This window comes from Polypterus senegalus, chromosome 2 (genome assembly GCF_016835505.1).
Source record: "Polypterus senegalus isolate Bchr_013 chromosome 2, ASM1683550v1, whole genome shotgun sequence".
Lineage (NCBI taxonomy): Eukaryota > Metazoa > Chordata > Cladistia > Polypteriformes > Polypteridae > Polypterus > Polypterus senegalus.
Window position 1 is genome coordinate 259,518,886 of NC_053155.1, and position 12,971 is coordinate 259,531,856.

Below are 12,971 nucleotides of genomic sequence, written 5' to 3' on the forward strand. Positions count from 1 at the left end.
CGAAAGACTAGGTTGAAACAGAGTGGATACTAGGCTTTCTCTGTCCTGGGTCTGAAAACTATTGAATGGTTTACCCCTGAATGTTAGGATAGCCCCATCACTGCCTGTTTTTAAGTATCATCTTAAAACTTACTTTTATTCCCTGGCTTTTAACTCAGTTTGAGGTTTGTTTGTCCACCCTGTGTCATGATTTTACTATTGTCTATCATTTGTTGTTTTTGTTATTTAAATTTATTGTGTTACCTGGTATATGGTTTGTACAGCACTTTGGGCTCAACTGCTGTTGTTTTAAACTGCTTTATAAATAAACATGAAAAAAAGTGAAAGTATTTACAGTGCAATTAAAAATATCATCCCCTTTGAAGTTTTCACTGAATCACAGTGGATTTAATTTTGATATTTTTTTTTTTTGTTTTTTTTCACTAATTAACAGAAAAAGACTTTTTAATGTCAAAGTGAAAATTGGTCTCTGCAAAGTGGTCTACATTAATTACTAATATAAAAACGAAAAATAAATGATTGCTAAAGTATCGATTATTGTTTTTTAATCTCATGAATGAAATTTAGCATTTTCTGTAACTTGTATATGCTATCCACAATCTTTGTTCAAAGAAAGCAAGATATTGTACCATATAGTTTATACTGTATCTCCTTCATTTAACTTACATTTCTTATCGTTTTATTGTTTTTTTTCTGTTGACTACTGCAAAACTACAGCACCTGCTTAAAACTAATAAAGTACGGGTCTATCCATTCATTCCACCATTGCACTGGTCAACTAATCTTAAAACAAAACACCATATCTGGGGTTTAGTTTGTTAATTTAGGTTGTTAGTGGTTTTTGAAATTCATAATGTTCAAAGAAGGACAACACCACATCTGTCTTTGTTCTAAAGTGAAGTCCACAGCTGATTGGCAAGTTTTAAATAAATAAATAATCGATGCATGCATGCTGTGGACTGGAGCAGGTGCAAATGTTTGTCTGAGAAGACGGCTTGCCTCTGAGTTGGTGCGTGGTGGTCAGCTGGCCGTTCATTGCCTTGCCAGTATGTGCAATTATCATTGTTGCAATCAGGCAATTGTACCTGCAACTACTGTTGCAGCTATGAAGTGGCAGGGACCTGGGCCCGTAAACAGCGGCACCGGTCGGATAGCTGTCTCCTCGGCTGCAATGTCCGGTCAGGATATGCTGATGAGACAATCGTTTTAAAGGAGTGCAACCGGGCTTGAGTTTTTAAAGACTGTTTCCTGCTGTGTTTAAACAGATTTTTTTTGGATTGCTTTTAACCTCCACTTTCACTTTTATGGATTATTTATTTATTGAAGACTGAAGACTGCACTTTGGATACGGTTTGGATTTGATTTGTGTTAATAAAAGCACATCTATACTTTTGTACCTGCCCCTTGTTTTGTCCACATATGCCAAGCTTATTCTACTCATGACTATTGACAGTGTCTGGTTCAAGGGGCTCCCAAAGCTGAAGTCTGAGCATGGAGCCTACCCGCACTGTCACAGTCTTCTGCAATTTGCAGTGACATAAGATATTGCTGATCACACCTATGATGATCATATAGTACATTCTACATTGTCTACATTTACTCCAAAGTTTTAGTGAGTACTGTGCGACTTGACAGCAACTGTTAACTGAATACTTCCTTAGATTCATCAAGACATTGGTATTTTTCTTTAATTTAGGTTCTTTTTAAGGACACTACTTAGCTAATTTCAACTGGAGATTTGTTGCAACTGCTATTAACTCCATTTCCTATACTAGTTTGCTGCTCTCTATTGCAGCTTCCTTCAAATTACCACTATTTATGTATAAGTTGTGTTTAATAAATACAGAGAGTATATGCAAATCCTCTCATATTAGGACTTATTTTGTCTCTTAAGCAGCTGTGACTTGAAGCTTAATAGTTGTTTCAAAAATTGCATTTCTAAAACGTTGTGCATTTGTTTAATGCCTTTATTCAAGGCAACTCATGAGATCAGAATACGTTACAAATATTTTTAGATAGGTGGGGCACAGGCAAGCTCACTTGCTAAGGTCACACAGTGAAACAGAGGCAGGAACTCAACCAACAACCTTGGAATTTAAAATCTAATTCCTTTACCTGCCCAGCATTGCCTGCTGTGACTTAATTTTATGAATTTGTGGGTTCCCCTTATAATATTCTTCTTTTTTTTATGACAACCAATTAACTGAGGCAAGTTCCAGTCTGTTATATCTTTTACTAAGCCCTGAATACCTAGAGTAAATGGATTTGGCTTCTGTAGTCTTTACTCTTAAATCAGACACCATAGCTTTAATACTTTTTTCATATTTAATCTTTACTGTATATTATGTATAGAGACTTCAAGAAGGTTAATTTCCTTTCCATTACAAAACCTGTGCTTTCTACAAACAGATAAGAAACAATTCTCTAAACACAGCAGAACAAGAACCAAAAGCAAAGTGCACTCTAGCTCCTAAAAACAGAGGGTGCTTACACTTAACCTATGTGAACCAGTTGAGCTCATGAAAACCGTGTTTTGAAGGTGAGTACAGAAAAAAGTTATGTAATTGTCACAGAAACTGACAAAAGTGTTGATGGTACAAACTTTGTATGGTTGTTTTACACAACATTTAGATTTTGTAACTTTGTACTTTTTGCTTTAAAAGACACAAATCCACCTACTGTATATTGAAGGTAGACTGAACAAGTAGAGACAGAAAAATTGGTGTCTCGATATAGGATAGCAGAGTCATGTTTATACATTTACTTTAACATTTTGTCCAAAGCAACTTACTGTGTAATTTAGTTATGTAACACAGTTTTTTTTTTATTCTGTAGGCCTTTTTTTCTTATTGTATTACCTTACAAGTTAATTGACATTTTCAGTACTGTCCAAAAGGCATCCCAGATTTTTTATATAAATTTTGTTTTTTGATCTTTAGATGCATTATTTTGTTAGTATGAAAACAGTATATTTCAGATTTCCAAATATTCATTTTCCAAAAAGAAAATGATTGTTACAAATAAGTTTATGTATTTCTCCAAGATATTTATTTTGGCATATCGCCAAGTGCACGATTTAAACATCAGTAACAAACCAGTACTAATGATCAATGACATAATGAGTAGATTGATCTTTCTGTATTCATTTCTGTTTAAGTTAATCAGTTTGGTTCAAACTAGGCTGAAGGGCAACCAATATAAAAAGTGAAGGGGTGTCAATTTAACATTCAAATGATCAATTCTTGTACCATGGCAAGATTGTGCATAATATCAAGACAAAGGTTGTCATCCTGTATTCACAAGTCTCCAGAAGTGTTGCAGCACGCAGGAGTTTCAAGATGTGCTGTCCAATCTATTCTGATGAAACACAAGGAACCAAGCAAGGTTGAAGACCACAGAAAAGGAATGCACTTGATAAAGGATGCATCAGACTGTTGTCCATTTTGACATCAGAATGTGACCAGCAGTACTATCAGCTCTGAACTCACAGGAAACCAAGTACACTAGAAACGTAAGTCCACATGGAGAAGTTGGTGTCAAAATGGCATTCCTCAGAAGTATAAAAACAAAACCAGGAGCGTTTCACGTGCATATGATGGGAAATGTTATAGATTTAAATTATGTACCATATTATTAAAGAGATGTATGCCTAGCCACACCTGTTTCATGTTTCATTCCAGCAAATAAATAACTTCTTGTTTCGATTAGCTTTTGCCACAAATCTCTTCAGTCCATTCTAATCAACGTACAGTAATCACTGTAGATACTAAGCAACCACAGTGATTAATGCAGTTCTGTGACGTTGCCTTTCGTTAGATTCACTTTTGGCCTTACTTTTCCCTATATTCTCTTTGATAAAGATTTCATAACTATAATCTGATTTGGAAGTTGACCAGTATGTATTTTTTTTCTTTCAAAGTTGCAGTAGTAGTGGAAGATCAGTGTACATCAGTTTTGTTTTGTACAGCTCACTTAGGCCAGAGGTTACTGATTCAGCCTTTGCTCACTCCAAGCTCTGTTTTATTTTCAGGACCTTCTAGGCCTACATTACTTTTTTTTTCCTCCCAGTCTGGCATTTGATTCATGTTTTTTGAGGTTCAGCACTGGTTTGATATTGGTGTATGCATATCATAAATGACGCTTCACTCTCTCTAACTGCAATTATACCTTGCCATACTTGATGTTTAGACAGTATATCTCTATGCCAGGATGACATGATGCTTCTTAGGTGTTGGACTGATGGTGAGGTGTTTTGAATTTGCATTAGATTACTTTTACCATTCAAAGACATAATGTTAAGATTGTCATTATATATAAATTATTCCAGAGTCAGTAACTATGGGTATAAGCATGAGTATGCCCACTTTGCCATCACAGTTTAATACATACAGGAGTTTAATACATACAAGCAAAGAGTGAAATAGTACTTACAATAGCAAAAGTTTTTTTTTTCCTCAAATAATTCACTCTGCATTTTTCTTGATGTGGAATTGTGTAAGTTTGAAAGAGCATAAAGACAGTGAAAATATCAGCAAAATACACTTAAAAAAGTATGCAGCAAACATTTCAACCTAGACCAATCACTAGGCCACCCTTCGAGGAGTTTACAAATTCTCTTTCTACAGAGATTTGTGGCAGCATTAACCACTGAGAAACACTCTCATTTGAGAGGCTGGCTGGCTTGTTGATGGCCTGTCTCTGTAAATATGTTCCCATATTTTTGACTGGTGCTTGACTGACATAGGGATTTAGAGTATGCTTAAATGAAACAAATTGGTTGTTCTTAGATATGTGTTTGAAAAATCAGATGGTAGACTTTATAAAAGCTGTAGTTTTAATACAGAAGTTTCTTGCTTTTCACTTTAATTTTTCTAAAATGTATTACTGAACTCTTTGAACATGTTCCCACTAACCAATTTTGACAGTGCACTATTATACATGGAAAAAAATGTACTGATCTTTGACATGGATTGTGTCTGCTGGGAAGTATATACCCATATATTTCTGCTATTAAAATTTGAAGTAAAGAAAAAACATTCATGTATAAGTAGACTTGGGATACAGACCATGACTCTTTGTTAGAACTCCTTAGTCAAATGTATTATTTCAAATGTTGAAGTGTACTTTGCTTAAACCCTTTCCTTTAAAGAGAATTGAATTTGTGTTTCATTTGTCTACTGTTTAAGTAAATTCATTTTATTTGTAACATTTCTTGTTTTTGTTGGTGCATTCGCAGAGTAATCATTTTTCTTCATCTACCAACCTAAGTTTGCGTCTACAACCACACATTCCTGGTTAGTTAGGAAGTACAATTCCTAATTTTTTTTTTTTTTTTGTATTGTAAACCTTCATCTAATGAAATAACCCGAAATGACTAAAGGGATGCAGTGCTTTTTCTCCAGTTATTTTAGTTCCATCTTTTTAAATTATTTTTTCTTTCAGTATTATTTTCCTGTCATTTTCATTTCAGTCTATTTTTATGAACATGATCGTTTCTGTTTTCAATATTGTTATCAATGACTTGAATCTCTCAAAATTAAAAACTAGTTCAGCATGTTTTTTTGGTTTAGCTTAAAAAGACCATTCAGTGAAAGTTAATAAATGCATCATGTGCCACTATAGCACAGGAATCATAGAAACATGTAGATATGGCCATAAAAAACAACATTACTTTAGACATCTATACAGAAAGTTATCTTGTGACTGTTGTGAATCTCCCGATCACCATTTACATTGATTATGAACTTGTTCTTGTTACTGTCAGTGTCATACACTTAAGTATGCCCATACAGTTCTTTAACATTTATAACCAGACGTTTGCTCTGTGTCCGTGTTAAGGCCTCATATCTATAAGTGTTAATTAAAAAAAATATATATATATATTGCTATATTAAAAAATAATAGAAACAGTAGATTTTCATTTTTACCCATTTTTATTTAATTTTGGTTAACTGTCAAGTTTGCAGTCTTAATTTCAGTTTAATTTTCCTTTATAACTCAGGTATTAGTTTAATTTTTACTTAATTTAAGAAAATGCTTCTTTGTCATTAGTCTAGTTAAAGTACATTACTGTCCGAGAAAATGAATTCCTTTCTTCAAGCAATATCATCGATGTAGAAAATCAATTTTAATAATTAGCAAATTATACCTTTTAAAAATAAATACAAACTGGATTCCAAAAAAGTTGGGACACTAAACAAATTGTGAATAAAAACTGAATGCAATGATGTGGAGATGGCAAATGTCTATTTTATTTGTAATAGAACGTAGATGACAGATCAAACATTTTAATCCGAGTAAATGTATCATTTTAAAGGAAAAATATGTTGATTCAAAATTTCACGGTGTTAACAAATCCCAAAAACGTTGGGAAAAGTAGCAATAAGAGACTGGAAAAAGTAAATTTGAGCATAACGAAGAGCTGGAAGACCAATAAACACTAATTAGGTCAATTGGCAACATGATTGGGTATAAAAAGAGCTTCTCAGAGTGGCAGTGTCTCTCAGAAGCCAAGATGGGTAGAGGATCACCAATTTCCCACAATGCGCAGAAAGATAGTGGATCAATATCAGAAAAGTGTTACCCAGCGAAAAATTGCAAAGACTTTGCATCTATCATCATCAACTGTGCCTCACATTATCCGAAGAGAATCTGGAACAATCTCTGTGCGTAAGGGTCAAGGCCGTAAAACCATACTGGATGCCCGTGATCTCCGGGCCCTTAAACGACACTGCACCACAAACAGGAATGCTACTGTAAAGGAAATCACAGAATGGGCTCAGGAATACTTCCAGAAACCATTGTCAGTGAACACAATCCACGTGCCATCCGCCGTTGCCAGCTGAAACTCTACAGTGCAAAGAAGAAGCCATTTCTAAGCAAGATCCACAAGCTCAGGCGTTGTCACTGGGCCAGGGATCATTTAAAATGGAGTGTGGCAAAATGGAAGACTGTTCTGTGGTCAGACGAGTCACGATTCAAGTTCTTTTGGAAATCTGGGACGCCATGTCATCCAGACCAAAGAGGACAAGGACAACCCAAGTTGTTATCAACGCTCAGTTCAGAAGCCTGCATCTCTGATGGTATGGGGTTGCATGAGTGCGTGTGGCATGGGCAGCATGGCATGGGCAGCTTGCATGTCTGGAAAGGCACCATCAATGCAGAAAAATATATTCTGGATCTAGAACAACATATGCTCCCATCCAGACGTCATCTCTTTCAGGGAAGACCCTGCATTTTTCAACAAGATAATGCCAGACCACATTCTGCATCAATCACAACATCATGGCTGCGTAGGAGAAGGATCCGGTACTGAAATGGCCAGTCTGCAGTCCAGATCTTTCACCTATAGAGAACATTTGGCGCATCATAAAGAGGAAGGTGCGACAAAGAAGGCCCAAGACGATTGAACAGTTAGAGGCCTGTATTAGACAAGAATGGGAGAGCATTCCTATTTCTAAACTTGAAAAACTGGTCTCCTCGGTCCCCAGACGTCTGTTGAGTGTTGTAAGAAGAAGGGGAGATGCCACACAGTGGTGAAAATGGCCTTGTCCCAACTTTTTTGGGATTTGTTGACACCATTAAATTCTGAATCAACATATTTTTCCCTTAAAATGATACATTTTCTCAGTTTAAACTTTTGTTCCGTGATTTATGTTCTATTCTGAATAAAATATTAGAAGTTGGCACCTCCACATCATTGCATTCAGTTTTTATTCACAATTTGTATAGTGTCCCAACTTTTTTGGAATCCGGTTTGTACCATTTTCTATTTTTTCTATGGATTTTTTGTTATCACTTATTTTCAGAAAGTATTGTTTGAGGAAATGTCAGTCAGTCAGTCATTTCCCAACCCACTATATCCTAACACAGGGTCATGGGGATCTGCTGGAGTCAATCCCAGCCAGCACAGGGCACACACACACCCACACACCAAGCATACACTAGGGACAATTTAGGATTGCAAATGTACCTAACTTGCATGTCTTTGGACTGTAGAGGGAAACCGGAGCACCGGGAGGAAACCCACGCAGACACGGGGAGAACATGCAAACTAATTTTGATGTTGAGTGTCTGGCAAAACTTTGTATGCTGAATGCCAGGTGGAAGCACATTTTATTCTTAGTAATTTTATTATTAATGAGAAGGGAGTCTTGTGTATAGATTAGTGGAAGAGAGAAGATGAGTGTAGATTTTTTCATGGAATGAACAAATGGATGTCTGGCTATTGCCTGGAGAAATATGCATGTATTTACTCATCCAAGTCATTCTCCGTGGATGTAGCTTGGGTACCAGAATACATGTAAGTGGAATGCCAGTTATTTCAAATATTTGGTTTGGTGGCACTTTCGTTTTGAAAGCATTAATATTGTGAGAACTTCCAAGACCACTAGCCCTAACTGGAATCATTAGCCTCTTATTATAATCTAACATTAGAGGATAGGATTCCTTGTTGACTTGATTTCTTCATTTTATAGTAATGGTCTGTTGTGGCCAGCCTTTTAGACATTACCAAAGTTAAGTGTAAGGCATAGTTTTGTAGGGTTAAAAATGTTTTGGAGGTCTTTTTGTTCAATCTTACTAATTTCTTCCCAGAGAGAGGAAAGTCTTTAGTATAAGCTAGGGGGAGATGGAAAATGAACGTGGAAGTAATGGTTTTTGCCTTCAAGAAACTAACAATAGTCTGGTTGTTTCAAAGAGACTTGTGCATCTATTTCCTTTTACTGTATTTGTTTGACATACAAATGGAATGCCATAGTTTTAAACAAGTTTGTTTTTCTATTTTGCATTCCCAGTACTGGGTTGGCGACATTACTGTACGTGAGGCAGCAGAGACTATTAGGTAGCTGTAGGGGCAACCTGTAGGGCATGTTTATAGATCTTTAAACTGCTGCCTTGAAGCTGTTATTATGAATATTTAAAATGTTTCTATTTTAAACTTTTTATCAGTGTTTTTTTTTTTTTATTGTGAATGAGACGATAAATGCTGGCCAGCAAAATGTACAGTTTTTCCATATAAAAAAAAAAAGTAACACTGTTTACAACGCATTACAATTTATAAGTAACTAATAGTTACTTTTTGTAAGTAATTAATAATTTGTTGGTTTAGTGGTTTGATTTGGGGTGGGGATTGTTCGGTACTAGACTTGCACTGTTATCCAAGCAGTATATTGTTGAAATAAAATAAAACTTGGTTTTAGCAAGGTTTTTTTTTTGACAGCTCTGTAACAGCAAACTGAATTTTCTTGTATTCCCTAGAGGGTTTACATTGCTAGGCAACATTATCTAGTGGAGATGCTTTTTTTTTCCCCCTTCCATGTGAGGTAAGGAAAAACAATGGCATTTTCTATGTCGTTATTGCTATTTATACTGGTGAGATCAGTACTAACTTGTAGTGTTATATAGTGCAAAAATCAACCAGGAGCCTATCCATTAATAGTCAATTTAATAATATTTGTTTTAAAGAAATGCATCACATTGAAGCCTACATTTTACTAAAAAGGAATACTACATGATTGGCTTCAATATGAAACGATGTATATGAAGAATCATCAAGCCATATGTAAGAGGTTCATTTTAAAAAAAGACATAATATGAACAAAAATGCTTTATATTCTGAAAACCTGTTTTTGCTTGCTGAGCAAAAATAAGATTTCAAGTTACAATTCAGCTTTTAATGAAAGAATTAAAGTGTATAACAGACATTGAAAATAGTAATATAAGGAAACGTTATCTCTTTTATGTGAATTATGTAGGGATACTGTTTCAGCAGTGTGATTTTTCATCTGTGCTGCTCCAGGCTGTGTCTGTGATGGTATTAATTAGCATTATACTCCAGTGTGTTTGCTCCAGTGACTTAATGCTCATCATTATATGTAATTTTTCATATTTCATCTTCTTAACCTGTTCCTTTGTTTACTATCTGCACCTTATTTGTGCAGTGTTTTTCTAGGTTTATGTGAAAAATGTATACCTGTTCTGTTCTTTTCAGCACCTCCTGTAACTCTACCCATCTGTAATAAGTATATAAGTAGCAATCATTTTATTTAATACACAGTTAAATGCGATCTGATAATTTTTTTGGTACAGTTATTTCTTTATTTTCCATTGCTGTGCCTGATGTGTCATTCAACAATGTAAGGTGGTGTTGCTGCAAGTTTGTTCATGAGTAGAACTAGAAACTAAGGCTTTTCATTTTATCGTAAGGCCTTGTTCACACGGGCGTTAAGATTTTGGTTAAACGAACTTGCTCTGAACGTCCTAGACGTTTATGTTGCATTTTGTGGTGGCGATCGATTGACTTCTACACCGGCGTTCGTTTGTCTCTGTCTAACGCCAGCCTGCAGCCCAAATTGTAGTTTGTGTGTTAACCTGTGGAGGCAGTGTCGGGAACTGGATATGAAAGCCCTTGTCGTTTTATTTGAGGTGCCTCCTTTCAATATGGACCATTTTGCTTTGTTAGATATTAATCTTCTTGTTTTAAAAATACTCGTCGTAGGGAGAGAAAAATCGCCCGATACTGGGTTCATCCTCTGACTGCACAACGTCGGGTTAAAGCAGTGCTTCTCAATTATTTTCTGTCATTCCCCCCCTAGGAAGAAGAAAACATCTCGCTCCCAGCGACTATAAATAGTATCATTTGTCTATAAAATTGTTATAAGTACACCTCTGCATAACACTGTATCCTTATTAACGTATAAGAGAATAAAAAAAGAAAGAAATATGAACCAATTTACAACAAAGAATAGCTTTATTAAATGTAACAGAAAAGATTTAAAGTGCATTCTAAATTCAAAAAAAATTTAAAAGAAAAATAAAAAAGCATGTTCCCGAGGTCAAACGCGACCTCCTTGACGGAGCCACGGGGGCGCGCCCCACTATTTGAGAAGCACTGGGTTAAAGGAAGTTTTTTTGTGCTTTATGAAGAAATGCGAAAATTTCCGCGCAAGTTTTTTAACTACTGTCGGATGTCGGTTTCCACTTTTGATTGTCTGCTGCAGCTGGTGCAGTGCCACATTGCACGCCGATCAACCAATATGCGACTTGGTGTTAGCCCCGAAGAGAGACTACTTGTCACTTTGAGGCAAGGAAACAGCAGTCGAGTGTGCGCTTACACCGGTGTTATGCACTGAAATGCCCCCCTCCCCCAGCGCCATGGATTGCCCCCCCTACATAATCGTTATCAAATATTATATTAGAACATAAATTAATAGGTTCATGGTTTACAAATTACATGAGACAATAAAATAAAATAAGCAATATGAAAATATATATGTTGTATATGAAAACATAATAATATTAATATTTTTTCATATACAACATGTAAACTTATATATATCCGGTCCTCCGAAGCGTAAAATAAACGCGCAGAAAACGAACTAGAAGCGGTTTCCTTGCGTTCGTTGGGTTTTGAACGCCAAGAAAAAGCTGCATGCAACGTTTTTTTGATGCCGTATAAACGCGCTGCCAGACAAACGCACGTCACCAAAGCCCGTGTGAACACTCTCATTGACTCCTACGTGTAGAAAACACTTGCCGCTTGATCCGCGCTCACCGGACGCTACGAACGCAAAAAAAACGCTCGATTTTAACGCCCGTGTGAACAAGGCCTAAGTTGTAAGGACAGTATATTGGATTAAGCTGCATTTTTTTAAATATATTCATCAAAATAACTGAAAAAATAATGAATTAAAAATAAAATTACATGTACTGAATTTGCTAATTTTGGTGCCATCCATCCATTATCCAATCCACTATATCCTAACTACAGGGTCATGGGGTTCAGCTGGAACCATTCCCAGCCAACACCGGGCACAAGGCTTGAAACAAACCTCGGGGAAGAGTGCCAGCCCACCGCAAATTTTGGTGTCAAGGTTGTCATTTTATACATGAAGATGACATTGCTTAATTGTAGCAGTTATCTTTTGAAATTAACCAGAAAAAATAAAAATGCAAAGGGAATGTTGTATAAATATTAAGATGGTGTTTTATTATTAATTTTTTGTTCTGTGAAAGGAGCTGACATAAATGTCTGCCTCATCAAAACATGCTACATCATTCCAAAGTGGTAGTGGATAATTTACCAGTCTCAAGGAATCTGTGCCCCATCTATTCTATAAAAAGAAACAAAAAACATCCCTACCATTTTTTTCATTTAGGAGTGTATGCCTTGTGTTTTAATATTTTTTTTAAGGCTTTTGTTCTTTTAATTGAAAGAGGAATACATGTTTTATATATACAATGTGTTATGTGGAATGGTCCTGGATTTAAAGCCAAAAACTGGACACTGTTCCCTTGTCTGTGCAGATTTTCTCCAGGCACTCTGGTCACCTCTCACTTCCTAACGTTATGGGTATTAAATTCATTTGGTGATAGTAGATTGACTTGTTATGACCTGTTGTGGTCTGAGGCTGCTCCAGGACTGGCTTTTTCCATGTGCCTACAGGTGCCAAAATAGGATCTGCCTGCCCATAACCCTAAAAATTAAGCAGGTTCAGTAAACGTGTGGATGGACTGATAGCTTAACCATTGTGCACACTATTAGTCCTACAATGGATGGGCACGTAGTAATGCAAAACACCATTGTCTCCTGGGCATACATTTAAACTGTCTGTGATCTTATTGATAGTAATTTGTTTTATAGGAGAAAATAAAATGAATGGTAGAACTTATGGTCTACTCTTATGGATTGAAAGTCTGTTTGGTTACAGACAGACAATAACTTTTTTCGTCCATCTTTGTTGTGTTCCCTGGGCACAAATAAAGTACATACTTCACTGGCTGCTAATGGAAATTATGAAACTGTAGTTATGAAGTATTTAATTCCAGATATTTCACATTCTGCTAATTACATTTTTGTAGCAGAATGCGTAATTTGTCAGTATCATTTGTATCATATTGTCAGGAAAATTGCATAATCTATAATCTATTTTTTGTTTTAAATCAGTATGCATGTTATTAAAGAGCTACAA

At 35.8% G+C, this 12,971-nt stretch overlaps 1 protein-coding gene across 6 annotated transcripts in view; it reads left to right on the top strand.

Moving 5' to 3' along the window:
* farp1 (FERM, RhoGEF (ARHGEF) and pleckstrin domain protein 1 (chondrocyte-derived)) overlaps positions 1-12,971 on the top strand; it is a 324,746-nt gene that overhangs the window by 82,117 nt on the left and 229,658 nt on the right. The gene's annotated exons all lie outside the window — the stretch shown is intronic.